The sequence below is a fragment of the Clupea harengus genome, chromosome 9, assembly GCF_900700415.2.
Source record: "Clupea harengus chromosome 9, Ch_v2.0.2, whole genome shotgun sequence".
NCBI lineage: Eukaryota > Metazoa > Chordata > Actinopteri > Clupeiformes > Clupeidae > Clupea > Clupea harengus.
Genome location: NC_045160.1, coordinates 9991136 through 10006932, shown reverse-complemented (window position 1 = coordinate 10006932; position 15797 = coordinate 9991136). Strand labels below are relative to the sequence as shown.

The 15797-nt window shown below is 46.5% G+C and overlaps 1 pseudogene; it reads right to left on the bottom strand.

Annotated features, from left to right (window-relative positions):
- Positions 1-250: 250 nt before the first annotated feature.
- Positions 251-15797, bottom strand: part of LOC105901416 — a 17542-nt pseudogene continuing 1995 nt past the window's right edge.

Below are 15797 nucleotides of genomic sequence, written 5' to 3'. Positions count from 1 at the left end.
AGGAGGGGAACGAGGAAGAGAGAGGAGGGGAGAGAAGGCCGTGGCGTTAGCCCGTTGTTCCTGTCAAGCAGCTTTGTGAAACGGACGTCTATCAGCTCCCACAGACAGCCTTTCCGCTCCCCCATCCTCCTGTTCTTCCCGTTTATGACGCTGAGGCTATCCAGGGCCCCATTCTCTGGGAAATAAATAAATACAACACCTCCTTCTCCTTCCCTCTCTTCATCGCTCTCTCTCTCTCTCTCTCTCTCTCTTGTTTATTCATCCTCCACTTTAATGCTGGAAATGGGAGAAATGCTGAAATGGCTCCTCCGGGCTGCCATAGCCTCTGTCTGACACACTGTGCATGATGGATCCAATCAACGCCAGCGCCTGGTGGTGCCAACCTGTGCCCACGCCTGGTGGTGCCAACCTGTGCCAGTCTCACCATCTTAGGAAAAAAGGCATTTCACAGCTCACTGCCCTTCCATCTACCTTCCTCTGTGACACAGACAATCTCTGCCAAGGCTCAAGCAGTTTTCTTCCATCTTTGTCCATTTTACATTCCTTCATTCCTTTCGCCCATCCACCCATTCATTCTGCTGCATCCGTGACCCCTCCTGAGGAGCCCCAGGCAGGGGGCTCAGACGTAGGCCGACTCGCTGGACTGAGTCCTGCCCATGTTGGGCGGCTGTGAGAGGTGGGACATGTCCTTCTTGCGGACCTCACAGATGGACTTGCGGCGCGCCTGCACGCCCCTAATGGCCGCCTTGATCTTGCGCCAGCCGAGGTGGTTGAGCTCGGCCAGGTTGAGGATCACGCAGATGCCCACTCACCGCAAACATGAACACCAGGAAGACTGTCTTCTCAGTGGGCCGTGACACGTAGCACTCCACCTCCTTCAGGCAGGGGTACCGGTCACACTCGAAGATGCCCGGCACGCTGAAACCGTACAGGAAGTACTGGCCGGCCAAGAAGCCGATCTCCAGTGCGTTGCGGAACACCACCTGGATGATGTAGAAGCGTGAGATGCCCTCCTGCCGGCGCACCTTGGAGCTCTTGCTCTGCGTCAGCCCCCGCGGCGCGTTGGGGATCTCCTTCACCTCCAGGCAGTCTGGCTCCTCCTTTCCACCCCCTCCTCCATCTGGGTGCTGCACCAGGATCCCGTTGATGTTGCGCAACCTACGCGCCCCGTCCCGGCCGTAGTCCCGCTCCAGCATCGGGTAGAGGAAGGAGTAGCGGCGCTCGCGCTGCTTGGCCGACTGGTGCACAGAGTAGGTGATGAAGCACAGGCTGGGCGTGCACACCAGGATGATCTGGAACACCCAGTAGCGGATGTGTGAGATGGGGAAGGCCTTGTCGTAGCACGCCTGGTTGCACCCGGGCTGCATGGTGTTGCAGATGAACATGGTCTGCTCATCCTCGTACACGGTCTCCCCAACGATGGCCACGATCAGGATCCTGAAGATAACCACCACTGTCAGCAGGATCCTGAAGTAGGGGAAAGGGGAGACAGACAATAAGCAAGAGTAGAGAGGGAGACAAAGAGATAGAGAGAGAGAGAGAGAGAGAGAGAGAGAGAGAAAGAAAAACAGAGGACAGGCAGAGATATGAAAGAAGAAAAGAAGGAAATTGGATGGGAGTAGAAGAGCAGAGATATGACGAGATATTAATTATGCATTTTAAGGTTCCATGTAGTAGAGAAATGATGGCTTGTAAAATGGCCACAGTATGCATACAGAGGAAACAGCAATTTAAGACTGAGCCTTTCCATTCTAATAAAGAAAGACATGCTCTTGCTTTTTCATTTTCTCAGACCTTTTCTTTTGATCATCATTGCTTTGTCTTGCTACTTCTAGCGGCTTCCATGCCAATAAACCCTTTTAACATGATAACCCTCACTGGCAGTACGGCACGGCGCGGCGCGGCGCGGCACGGCACGGCACGGCACGGCACCGACGGATGATTCACTCATTCATTTAGTACCGAGTGGTCTCAGGCATGACATCTCCTCTGCTCACCATAGCAACAGATGAGCATGAGCACCTTCTAAGCTATTTCTGTATGCGTTACACAGAAAGAGGAAGACATTGTCACAGTATGTGAATGGACACGACTTTTACATTAACACCCTGGAGTGTTTCAAAACCTCCAATACATGCGTGTTTTTAGTGACACAGAGAATTTGGGATCATATCGTTTTGTTTTGATTTCATTTTTTGTACAGACAGAGAGAATGAATATGAAAGTGTGTGTGTGTGCGTCAGTTAGACTCGCAAGCATGAGAACGAGACATTGTCTGTTCTATTTTTAGAGCACAAGAAGTTTGTCTTTTTGTAACTACTTTTGTCTATTTTTAAGAGAGTAGAGCTCCACTTACCACTTACCTCTCCCTTTCTCTTTCTCCCCTCCAAACAGCCCCCCTGCCCCCCACACCCACCCCGCCCCGGTGCACCCATCCATGCCTCATATTTACTTCCCTACATTTCTCATTTATATTTAAAGCAGACTCCCAGCAGCTCCACTCTAGACAGGCAAACCCTCAGCCTGAAGCACTTAACATTTTGACCCCATTCCCATATTTTCACTTTTCTACATTCTTAAGCCGTGTTCGTACTGTGGCAATACTGCCACACCCATTAAACATGTCTGTTCTGACTATACATGACCTGCCAAAGACAACTTGTCTCAGAATAATGTACCACTGCAGCTCCCGTATGATATGTGAGGAACAGAACAAATAAGTCATTCATGCATGTTCTGATATATAAAATGAAAGTAATTTGCCAAAAAAACGCAGGCTTTTGCCATGTATGTGAGAGAATAGATACATTAGTTTTGATTGAGGAAAGTAATATTTGGATAAAAAGCTGGATGCTGGTCATAGCGACCGCACAAAGCGCTGCCTGAGAGCCACTCACAGGGCATGGGGAAAGGGAAAGGTGTCACGCCAAATAAATATTTGATGCGATTTAGGGCTGTGTTGCCTTTAATCCACCAATCTGAATGGATTTATCAACAGTGCAAGCTGCAGCTATGGGGACTACTGGGAGGGCTGTGGACTTGGCACTGCTGCTGGTGGTGCTCAGGGGGTGGGAAGGGAGTGTGTTGGGGGGGGGGGATTTTTAATCTTGACCAAAGTCAGTCGCAATCTCTGCCTGCATCTCCCATCAAGTGCAGAGGTCACAGATGATGCCCAGATGAAGAGCACAAACACCTGTAATCTTCAGGGTAGGAATGGGTGGATGACCAAATCAAAGTAAAGGAGAAAAAGAAAAAGAGGGGAAAAATAATGCTTTTGTCCTTGTTTTGACTTAGATAATGCGCTTACACTACCCAGCCCTGAGTATTTACAATAGTATCGAAATTCACTGTGCCAAAACAGAGGCGCTCACAAGCATGCAATTATCAAGCAGCTCCAGCCTGTGACTGACATATCAGACCGGCTGGAGAGAGAGAGGGAGAGAGGAGAAGAGAAGAGCAAACTGCCAAATTAATGTTTAAGAAGAATTAGTGTCTGAGTAAGGGGAGGAACACAATCCCTCTGACACCCCCCCCCCCCCCCCCCACACACACACACACACGCACACACACACACGCACATAGAGTGAGAGACCAAATGAAGTAGAGATTTACCTTGAATTAAAAAAAAATGCGGAGAGGAAAAAAACTGCATTGAAAAAAGAGAGAAAATCTCATGAGAGAGAATGAATTATATAATGGCTTTCACACGCAAACCCACAACCTTTAATCTGCACTAGGGCCAATAGAGGGATTCTTGCATTAGGAGTTTTTTAATGCCATGGAATAGATTTAGATTATCTATGTCCCAACCCCCTCCAACTCCTTCTCTCTCCCATCAATCCCTTCTCTCTCTCATCCCTGTGCATCTACTCTCTCTCTCTCTCTCTCTCCCTCTCTCACTCACTCACTCTCTCTCTCATCCCACTCCTATTCTCTCCCTCTTTTATCCCAGGATTCCACTCTTTCCTGTGCACGTGCGTTTCTCTTTCATCCCTGATATTCTACTCTCTCTCTCTCTCTCTCTCTCTCTCTCTCTCTGTTCAACCACAAACAGGCTACGAAACATGCTTCAAAAGATCAGTATTCTTTTAGTGCGTTGATCACAGCTCCTAGTTAGTAGAATGTGAACCTGAAATGCAGTCTCTTCATCCAGAAATAACACTGTGTGTGTGTGTGTGTATTCGTCACCCAAATGAATACCTGTAACGGTGTCCCCTCACATGGGAAGAGATTCCATAAAAGCTTCGGCGCTAAACGGGAAGCGTGTGGATTGCCCCTAGCGTACTGTTTAGGGTTCACTCATGCATAGCAGCCATGATGCGCTGGGCTTTACTGTTGACAGTGTCACCTACAGCCTCAATTACCAGCGATTAGCTGCTCAATTCACATCCGTTGAAAGCTAGGATTCAAGAGGCTGGGATGCCATACTTCACAAACAAAGGCGGGAGCTGCAGCTGCATTTGTGCTTCTGTACATGAGCACATGGGGGATCATTCAGAAGACATCCAGGGGTGCACTGCTGCATTATCACAGGAGGCTGATTGGGTCTCTTACACACAACCCCCCAATCTCTCTCTCTCTCCCTCCCTCCCTCCTCTTCTTCTTGCCTCTCTCCATCTCACTGAAACTCTTCTCTTCCTCTGCTTGTTACCATGGCAACAACAGAGGGGCAGAGAGGCGAGAGGAGAGTGTATGAGATTGTGTATGAGTGAGTACGTGTGTGTGTGTGTGTGTGTGTGTGTGTGTGTGTGTGTGTGTGTGTGTCGTGAAGACTATCTTTAATAAGGACCTGCAGCCTCGCCACTTCATGGCCCTGTGGCCATAGGGACTCACTAACAGGTTGTCTACCCTATGAGAGCACCAAGCAGCAGTGGCAGCATTCAGGGTAAAGCAGGGACAGTCACTTACAACCTGCTGCACAGCTTATCCCTCTCTGCAGTCTGCCAGCACTGCCCAGTTAAGGCTGGGCTATTAATAGCAGCAGCGCTAGCAAGAGAGAGAGAGAGAGAGAGAGAGAGAGAGGAGAGAGAGAGAGAGAGAGAGAGAGAGAGAGGGAGAGAGAGAGGGAGAGAGAGGGAGAGGGAGAGAGAGAGAGAGAGAGAGAGAGAGAGGGGGAGAGAGAGAAAGAGAGGTTTGTCTGCCTTAATTAAGATTTCCATTCTCTGAGAGAAATGCACCATTTTTCGTCACTTGATTTATCTGATGTGTCTGTATGCATGTTTCTACTCCCTCTCTCCCTCTCTGTCTCTCTCTGTGTATGTGCATGTGTGTTTGTGTGTGTGTGTGTGTGTGTGTGTGTGTGTGTGTTTTGTGCACTGCAACAATATACTATGATGAATGTATTTCTTTCCTTTCAAGGGTTCAGCCATTTGCCACTCCAAGCTGACACACATTCAACATACACACACTCACACACTCGCACATCCAACATACATTACATACACACACTCACACATCCAACATCCATTACATACACACACTCACACATCTAACATACATTATATTACACACACTCACACATGGCAACATACATTACATACACACACTCACACATCCAACATACATTATATTACACACACTCACACATCCAACATACATTACATACACACACTCACACATCCAACCAGAAACGAAAACACACGCACCCACACAAACACACAAGCATGCAAGCACGCACACATCCAACCAGAAACGAAAACACACATTTGTGCACGCACGCAAGAACGCACGCAAGAACGCACGCAAGAACGCACGCAAGAACGCACACACGCACGCACGCAAGCACGCAAGCACGCAAGCACGCAAGCACGCAAACATCCAACCAGAAACGAAAACACACATGTGTGCACGCACGCATGCGCACACGCATGCACACACACAGTACACTAGCAGAGGACATGGGCTGGGAATGGTTAAGACCCTTCTGTCCCATGTTTCTCTGCCAGGAACAGTGCCACCTCATTCTCACCAGGCATACCTCCTACACACACACACACACACACACACACACACACACACACACACACACACACACACATACACACACACACACACACACACACACACACATATGCGCGGGTGCTTGTGAATGAGTGAACTCACTGACCGCCAGTTATCAATGCATTGTTCTCAGTGCATAACTAAGGCTATGGGAAGAGAAGGCTGAAGCAGATATCTGACTTATTCTAAATTCAGTGGCTGTTTTGCATGCGTTTGCTAAGAAGGATAGATGTCAATAATAAGAAAGTCTCTCTGTGTATCTGTGGGAGATGCATATGAGCATATATTTGAGTGTGTAAGAGTTTGCATGTGTGTGTGTGTGTGTGTGTGTCTGTGTGTGTGTGTGTGTGTGTCTGTGTGTGTGTGTGTCTGTGTGTCTCTGTGTGCGTGTGTGTGTGTGTCTGTGTGTGTGTGTGTGTCTGTGTGTCTGTGTGTGTGTGTGTGTGTGTGTGTGTGTGTGTGTGTGTGTGTCTGTCTGTGTGTCTGTGTGTGTGTGAGTAGGTGGTTTGCATGTTTTAAGGTATTGTGTAATATGGATTGCGCTGTAAAGGTCATAGTCTCTCTGTTTGCCTGCTTGGCCCTTTATTGTCTTATTCCTACCAGTCTGGAGATCAGTTAGGATTAAACTCTTGTCCCGATTCACACCAGTGTCTCCAGATAAGTGTGTGTGTCTGTGTGTGTGTGTGTGTGTGTGTGTGTGTGAGAGAGAGAGAGAGAGAGCACCCGTCCCTCTCAGTCGTCCTGTTGTCTCACACTAATACACTGTGTCATCCCATCTGCTGCTGCTGCAAACTGCCTTAGTTGAAACTGCTCTCATTTCATAGTCTATAGGGCGGCAGTGGTACAGGAGGTAAAGAACTCGTTTAGTAATCAGAAGGTTGCTAGTTCGATTCCCTGTCGAAGTGTCCTTGAGCAAGGCACTGAACCCCTAATTGCTCCTGATGTGCCATCAGTGTAAATGTAAAATGTGTATACATTGTAAGTCGCTTTGGATAAGCGTCTGCTAAATGACTAAATGGAATGTAAATGTCTATATGTGCATTACATGTGTACACATTCATGCTGTTTAACGTGCAATTACATCCACATCCATATGCTGTCTGGACACATTCAATTGGAACCTTTGTGTGTTGGTTTGCTCGGGTATGGAAAACCTCCTTCATGTCGCAATTCTAGTGTGAATCAGGCGTGAATAAGGTTGGTGTTAAAAACTCTAGTGTGAATCAGGAGTGAATAAGGTTGGTGTTAAAAACTCTAGTGTGACTCAGGAGTGAATAAGGTTGGTGTTGCTGCTTTAGTGTGAATCAGGTCATGTGTTCCCTTCATGCAGCCTCTGATTCATGTCGGTTAATCAACAAATCAATATAGCCCTATGATTGACAGGAGTTTTCTTTAAAGTGTCAATAAGAAATGAAAGCACAACACCCACACAAATCACTGCAGGAGTGAAATAACTTCAAATCAGGATTGCCCTCCACCACCTGGAATAGAAGAAAATCCACATCAAATCCCCAGTGGAGGTGCAATCGGTTCAGCAGGGCCCTTTAAGGGCTTTTACTCCCCCAGCGGAGGTGCAAGCGGTTCAGCAGGGCCCTTTAAGGGCTTTCACTGCGGTGCTGAGGCTGCGGCTGCAAGAGAGCAGCAGAGAGTGCAGCAGCAGCAGTGAGATTGCAGGAGGCGGAGTGTAATCCAGATTAAAATCTGCCCTTTTGGACAATCCCACAAACGACAGGAGAGGCCCAGGGTCAGCTCTGCCAACGCTCGGCAGGCCTGCCAAATCACACTCACGGGCACATGCAGGAGGCCACTGTGTGCCAGGTCTGTGGCTCCAACCTCCACAAACGCCCACGTCTGCATGCACGCGCATCAACGTCAACACCACGCAGGACCCAGCGGGGTGCCACCCACCGCCACTGAATCACCCAAGGTCCTCTCGGGAGGCACAAGAAGCAATTGTCAATGTCACACCGTGTTTGCCAACTTTGCCAGTTCGTCAGAAATCCGCAGTTGCCTGACCTGCTGAGTGTGGTTTTGTGAAACGGTTTACTGATTATGAGAGAGGATTTGTGGAACACATTGTAAATAAAGAGGAGAATGAGGACACATTATTGCTGCTGCTGCTGCTGCTGTTTGGTGCATACAGTGACGCTTCATTCTGATTGTGCATGTGCTAGGTGTATTGTGTACATACTGCACAATAGAAAGCTGTTTGGGCTCGTGCCGGACCTTATTGTGTGCATGTGTGTATGATGACGCATTGCACATGCACATGTGTGTATGTGCTAATGTGTGTATGTGTTAATGTGTGTTTGTGTTAATGTGTGTTTGGGGTGTGTTGGTGCATCTGTGTGTATGTGCTAATGTGTGTTTGTGCTAATGTGTGTATGTGTGTTTGTGTGTTTGTGCTAATGTGTGTTTGGGGTGTGTAGGTGCATCTGTGTGTTTGTGCTAATGTGTGTTTGTGGTGTGTATGTGCATCTGTGTGTATGTGCTAATGTGAGTAGGTGCATCAGTCTGTATGTGCTAATGTGTGTTTGTGGTGTGTTATAACACCAGTGATGGCAGAGCACTCATTTGGCCTGATGAATAGATGTGCTAACTAGCAGGAGCATAATGTTGGCAGGCCTCCGCTGATCTGTGGGTATGAGCGTGCTGTCAGGCCGGGGAGCCCCTGTTACTACAGCACCATGTGTGACGATGGGAATGGCAACTTGGGAAAATGTGCGATTCAATTCATGTCGCATAGTCTTTTTGCTGTTGTGCATTATATTATGAATCCATGGTAACTTGCGCTTCCCTGAGGAAATGAATGAGAATTTGCATGTTTGTAGTTTTGTGTGTGTGTGTGTGTGTGTGGGGGGGGGGGGGGGGGGGGTACACCATCTGTCTAAAAATGACAAAGCCTGCCATATTTATGTTGCATATATGGACATATCTGGGCTTTAGTTATGGTCAATATTGTGTGTGTGTGTGTGTGTGTGTGTGTGTGTGTGTGTGTGTGTGTGTGTGTGTGTGTGTGTGTGTGTGTGTGTGTGTGTGTTCGTTGGCACTGTCATCCCATCCTCTCACTTTCAGCGACATACACAGCATAGCAGCTGCTACTGTCAGCCCAGAGAGACAACAGTTGACACACACACACACACACACACACACACACACACACACACACACACACACACACACACACACACACACACACACACACACACACACACACACACACACACACATTAATGCATTCTGTAGACACACACACCATCTTTCCTCCTTGGTGCATTGATATGATTCATGTCAATTGTTCCACTTTAAACCAAAAAGACTCCATCTTCCTCTTTTTCTGGCACAACAGATTTCTCTCCTGACCCCTTTCCACCTTGCCTCACACCTCATACTCTCTCTTTCTCTCTCTCTCTCTATCTCTATCTCTCCAGGAGTCCGGCACCCACTGTCTATTGGCATTCTTTTGAATGAAGAGTGCGTTACAAATCAAATGAATTATTATTATTATTATTATTATTACCCCAAAAGCACTCTGGACAGTTGAAATAGCTCTTGTGTCTCTGCACATGTTTTTTTATGTGTAATAAGTAAGAGTATAAGTGTAATAAGTATGGCTCTTAGACAATTATTTCATCCATAATTTCAAGCATTTCAGGAGCAAGGTCCTTTTCGATTATACTTCCTAACGTTGAGTCTTTATATATGTAAGAGTTTTATAAATACTGAAATTCAACAGATATCCGCACACAAACAGGCTCACTGACAAAAACTTCCACAAACAGAGAGGCAGTCAGCTAAACTCTCTGGGCCACCAACAAGAACAAGCCAGCAGTCACCTCTCTCTTTTCCAGGCAGCAGTCACCTATCTCTTTTCCAAGCATTTTTACAATAAGTCTGCTAGTTTCTCTTTTCCGAACATTTTTTACAATAAGTCTGCTAGTTTCTATTCTCCAAGCATTTTTACAATAAGTCTGCTAGTTTCTCTTTTCCAAGCATTTTTACAATAAGTCTATTAATTTCTCTTTTCCAAGCAGCTTTACAATAAGTCTGCTAATTTCTCTTTTCCAAGCATTTTACAATAAGTCTGCTAGTTTCTCTTTTCCAAGCAGCTTTACAATAACTCTGCTAGTTTCTATTCTCCAAGCATTTTTACAATAAGTCTGCTAGTTTCTATTCTCCAAGCATTTTTGCAATAGGTCTGCTAGTTTCTCTTTTCCAAGCAGTTTTATAATAAGCGTGTTATAAACTCTGAACTGTGTGATGGATTACTGGGTGGCATTTAAGAGTTCCATCCTTTCAGCAAAAACATATATCATGTATTGGAAGATTTATAAAGTTGTTATAACCTGTTAAAAAATTATATTCCTCCTAATGAACGATAACATGCCTTCAAAACAGAATCCTTTCATCCTTCTTGCCCTGTTTTTTTCCTGTCCTTTATCTACTTTCCTGTCTCCTCTCTATTCAACTTAACTCTTTTTTACATCTCTTTTCAATATTCATCTTTTTTTCTCCATTCTTTCTCTTCTCTTCCTTGCACTCTCTCCATTCATTCTTCATCTTCATCATTTCTCTTCTCTTTCCCATGTTATCTCTCCACTGCCTCCCCCCCCCCCCCCCCCCTCCCCTCTTGTCTGTGGAATCTAATCGCTTGTTGATTGTTTACCCATCTGTTTTGATACAAAGACAACAGTCCTTTCGCAAGCACATCTAATCTTAATGGAGGATTGGGTGTCTTAACATCCCAAAGACGTCACTGACAGGGAGTCTAGATGAATAAACAAAGCAGTGAGCACAGCAACACACACGCAAAAGGTGGAGGCCAGGGGCGTCCCTCCACCTCTTCTCCATCTCTTCTCCATCTCTTCTCCATCTCTTCTCCATCTCTTCTCCATCTCTTCTCTGAGGCTGTGCTCCAGCCCCTCACGCACTACTGACCTTGTGTAAACCCATGTGTGTGTGTGTGTGTGTGTGTGTGTGTGTGTGTGTGTGTGTGTGTGTGAGAGAGAGAGAGAGAGAGAGAGAGAGAGAGAGTATGTGAATGGGTGCATAGCTGCATGTGAATGCAAATTTGTGCGTTTGGCTTTGTCTATTTGACATCCCAGTCACAAAAAAGCACTTAAGGAAATGACTGATCTATTTCAAGATATTGAGGAGCAACTTAGACACATATGGAGGAGTTCCCAGATGATTGACAGTTCAACTTGGGCCACATCTCAGTGAAATCTTCACATAAACATAGGGGAGAACATAAAGAAATGTGTTTGGTGAGGTAACTACACAGAGACTGCCATTAGATTTGGAGGTGGTGTTCTATACGGGTACTGCACACCTCTACAGAACACACTCGTTTTGCCTTGGTTAGCCGCCGTGCCCTTAGCATTGTGCCCTGATTGGAAGTCCTGTCCACAGCATTGTGGCCTAATTGGCTGTTGTGACCTCAGCATTGTGCCCTGATTGGAAGTCCTGCCCACAATGCAGCCTACTTGGCTGTTGTGTCCTTAGCATTGTGTCCCAGTTGGAAGTTATGTCCTTAGTATTTTGTGTCCTGATTAGACTGTTGTGTCTTAGAACTGTGTCCTGATTAGCAGTCATGTATTTTGATCATTTTCATTATAACACTTTCATTATCTCATCATAATGAAATAAATAGTTAATGAAAGGAACACTGCTCTGGTTGTGTTCTATACATCTTGGAGTATGTTCTAACTGTGTATCTTCTAACTTGTGTGTGTGTGTGTGTCTGTGTGTGCGTGCCTGTGTGTGTGTGTGTGTGTGTGTGTGTGTGGTGTGTGTGTGTGTGTGTGTGTGTGTGTGTGTGTGTGTGTGTGTGTGTGTGTGTGTGTGTGTGTGTGTGTGTGTGTGTGTGTGTGTGTGTGTGTGTGTGTGTGTGTGTGTGTATGTGTGTGTGTGTGTCTGTGTGTGTGTGTGTGTGTGTATTAGCAGAAGCCTTGCAGGTCTGCAGTAGAAAAGCAGAGGGAGGTTAATTATAGCCGGTGTTATTTTGGAAGCTCAGGAGGCCCCTCTGACCCCTCGCCTTGGGCTAGAGGGGGGGGGGGGGGGGGGTTGGGGGTTGGGGACTGGTGGGGGTGGAGACATTTCAACAGTGGCTACGGGGAGCAAGGTGTTTCACAAACATGCACCGGGTGACACGCGCTTACATAAGCTCACTTTGATGGCACACAGAATATTCAAAGATCTTCACAGCATGGATGGAAAGTCTAATTGTCATTGAAGTCTCAGATTAACAAGGAAACCCAGGAGCCACATGTCCAAATGGATTGAGAAACGTGGCACTGGACAACACTCCAAATGCCTGCCTACATTTGCGCAAGTTTACTGTCAGCACCTTGGAATTGTTTAATCTAAGGCTTCTCAGCCTTTCCAAAAATGAAAACAAGTCAAATGATAACCCGACACTCCTAATCCACAAGCTGTTCCTGCCAGCCAGCCAGCCTGTGTTTGTCCCTGTCCATTTCTCCTGTGCTTGCAGAGAGAGGGGGATTTCCTCGGCCTCATGAGCTCAGCTCTGTGGCCATGTGCCTCTACACCCCAGCAGCGCCTGCCTTCAGCTAACATCAACAATGTCATCCATCACAGCACCAGCAAGGCCACCAAATGGCTCAACGCACATATGGCTGATGAGTTAACATCAGCAGAAATGTTAACTCTCTAGCAGAATTTAATATCTTAAAGACTCACCGTGGCAGATAGACAGACAGAGAGAGAGAGAGAGAGAGAGAGAGAGAGTCTATTTTCAGGACGTGCATACATATTAATGTAGTCCGTAAATCATTATAGTGTAAATCCCTTCTACATATACATGTCCTAGATGGTTTTATCCAAAGCAACTTACATTACAGTGTGTTTGCTCCCTGGGATTGTAACTTGTAACCAGTCAAGCTTAAAAAACACTCAAAACGACCAATCATCATCCCCTTAATATCTCTCAAACTGACTTCACCTTAAGACCCATCATTATCCCCTTAATATCACTCAAAATGACTTCACCTTAAGACCCATCATTATCCCCTAAATATCACTAAAAACTACTCCACCCACATGTGACCAGTGAGAACGAGTTCCTGAGCCCTACTGTTAACCCTTCTGAAGGTCCTGCAGTGTGCTGCGTGGGTCTCAGAGTGGGAGCCCTACTCCTGCGGTCTGCTCCCCCTGGCTGGAGGACTAAGGCATCCACAGAGACTTTCTCCTTTCTCATGACACACTCTGCTGCTCTCCATTTTCTTCCCTGAGAAAGCGCCAGCCCTCATCTCACGCCTTCCAGGCGGGAGTGTGCAGCTAAGCGGAGCTATATTTCTTGTCAGGTTATGGTAACCACTGATATAACGGCAGGCTCTCCACTGACTCATTTCTGTGGTAGATCCGTAATATCTCCTGCTTTTCAATGTCATGGTAGATTTAAGTTTGTTCAGGACAGGCCCGACTTAAAACTGCTACTCGACCATGAAATGGATTTCATTTCACAGCCCAAATTTAGAAGGAAAGAACCCAGTCGGTTTCTCTTCCAAGAGCCGGTCACTAGCAGTGGGGAGTTAAACCGTGCCAAGGCGGGAGACTCCCGCGGTGACTGGCAGCCTTTCACAAGAGCAGAAGACAGTGGGTGAGAGAGAGAGAGAGACCATGGATTAGACAGTGGGTGAGAGAGAGAGAGACAATGGATTAGACAGTGGGTGAGAGAGAGAGACCATGGATACACCTCTCAGACCTCCAACAAGGGGAAAAGACATCATCGGTCATTATCTTTGGTCAGGGGTAGAACGCAGGAGGAGAGAGTGACCAGAGCAATGAAGGTCAGGAAATCAAGAGAAAGTGAATGAGGGAAAGTAAGACTGACAGAGGGAGAGCTGTTACTGTGGTTTACCAACTGATAACGGACGTTTTGTGCAACTGTATGTCATGTCATGCCAACATAACAGAATTCCAAAAAGATTGACAAAAAGAACAGAGATGAATTCAGGGAGGGAAAGACATAGAGAGGGGTAACGTTGGTCAAACAGAGTGCCTTTTAAAAACCTTTGAGGAAAGGGAGTCATTCCCAGTGTCTGACAATAATGATAAAATGGAACCATCTAGAATGAGTGGATACCACAATGTATGTATTTGTGGAAGGGTTTGTCTCATTTTTTTAATTTTAACAATTGAATCAACACAAAGTGAGGACAGAAACAAAAAGATAAAATGCATGCACTGGTATTTCCATTTCCAAGGTCGCATGTGTTAATTGTGTTCCATCGAAGGCATGCAGGCCAGACACACGTCTCCTCACGAGAACCTGTCTGAGATCAGTGGGATGTACAGTAAGATAGCCTGGCAGTCACAGGTGTCTCCTCACGAGAACCTGTCTGAGATCAGTGGGATGTACAGTAAGATAGCCTGGCAGTCACAGGTGTCTCCTCACAAGAACCTGTCTGAGATCAGTGGGATGTACAGTAAGATAGCCTGGCAGTCACAGGTGTCTTGTGAGGAATGTAAATGATTCCGAGCCACACAGAGCTGGTAAGCCCTTTTAATGCCAGCCATCGACGAACTGTCATGCTCTCTCCATTAGACGTCAGTCAGAAACACAGGGGAGAGGGGTGAGAAAAAGCCCTCTACAATGAGATCGCTCAAGGGGCTTTCATCCATTCCATTTAATGAAGGAGTACGGACAGGGAGGCAGGAGGAGAGGAAGAGAGGAAGAGACAGTGGGATGGAGAGAAAGGCAGAGAAAGGGGTGGGAGTGGAAGATGGCTGATGGCTGATGATGTCACATAAGGTCCTGTTGTCTCCCCGTGCAGCTGAAAATATAGGCACAGCTGAAGCTTGTTTCAGCCAATCACAGCTCAGGATGCTCTGCATCAAGGACTAATGCTAAAGCCCAGCAGCATCTGACCACTTTGGACAAGGAGTCCCCATTATCATCAAAGAGCACACACACACACACACACATACACATACACAAGGAGTCCCCATTATCATCAAAGAGCACACACACACACACACACATACACATACACAAGGAGTCCCCATTATCATCAAAGAGCACACACACACACACACACATACACATACACAAGGAGTCCCCATTATCAACATAGAGCACACACACACACACACACATACACATACACAAGGAGTCCCCATTATCAACATAGAGCACACACACACACACACACACACATACACATACACAAGGAGTCCCCATTATCATCAAAGAGCACACACACACACACACACATACACATACACAAGGAGTCCCCATTATCAACATAGAGCACACACACACACGCACACACGCACACACACACACACACACACACACACACACACACACACACACACACATACACACATACACACTCACACACACACATACACAAGGAGACCCCATTATCATCAAAGAGCACACACACACACACACATACACATACACAAGGAGTCCCCATTATCAACATAGAGCACACACACACACACACACACACACACACACACACACACACACACACACACACACACACACACATACACAAGGAGTCCCCATTATCATCATAGAGCACACACACACACACACACACACACATACACACACACACACACACACACACACACACACACATACACAAGGAGTCCCCATTATCATCATAGAGCACACACACACACACACACACACTCACACACACACATACACAAGGAGACCCCATTATCATCAAAGAGCACACACACACACACACATACACATACACAAGGAGTCCCCATTATCAACATAGAGCACACACACACACACACACACACACACA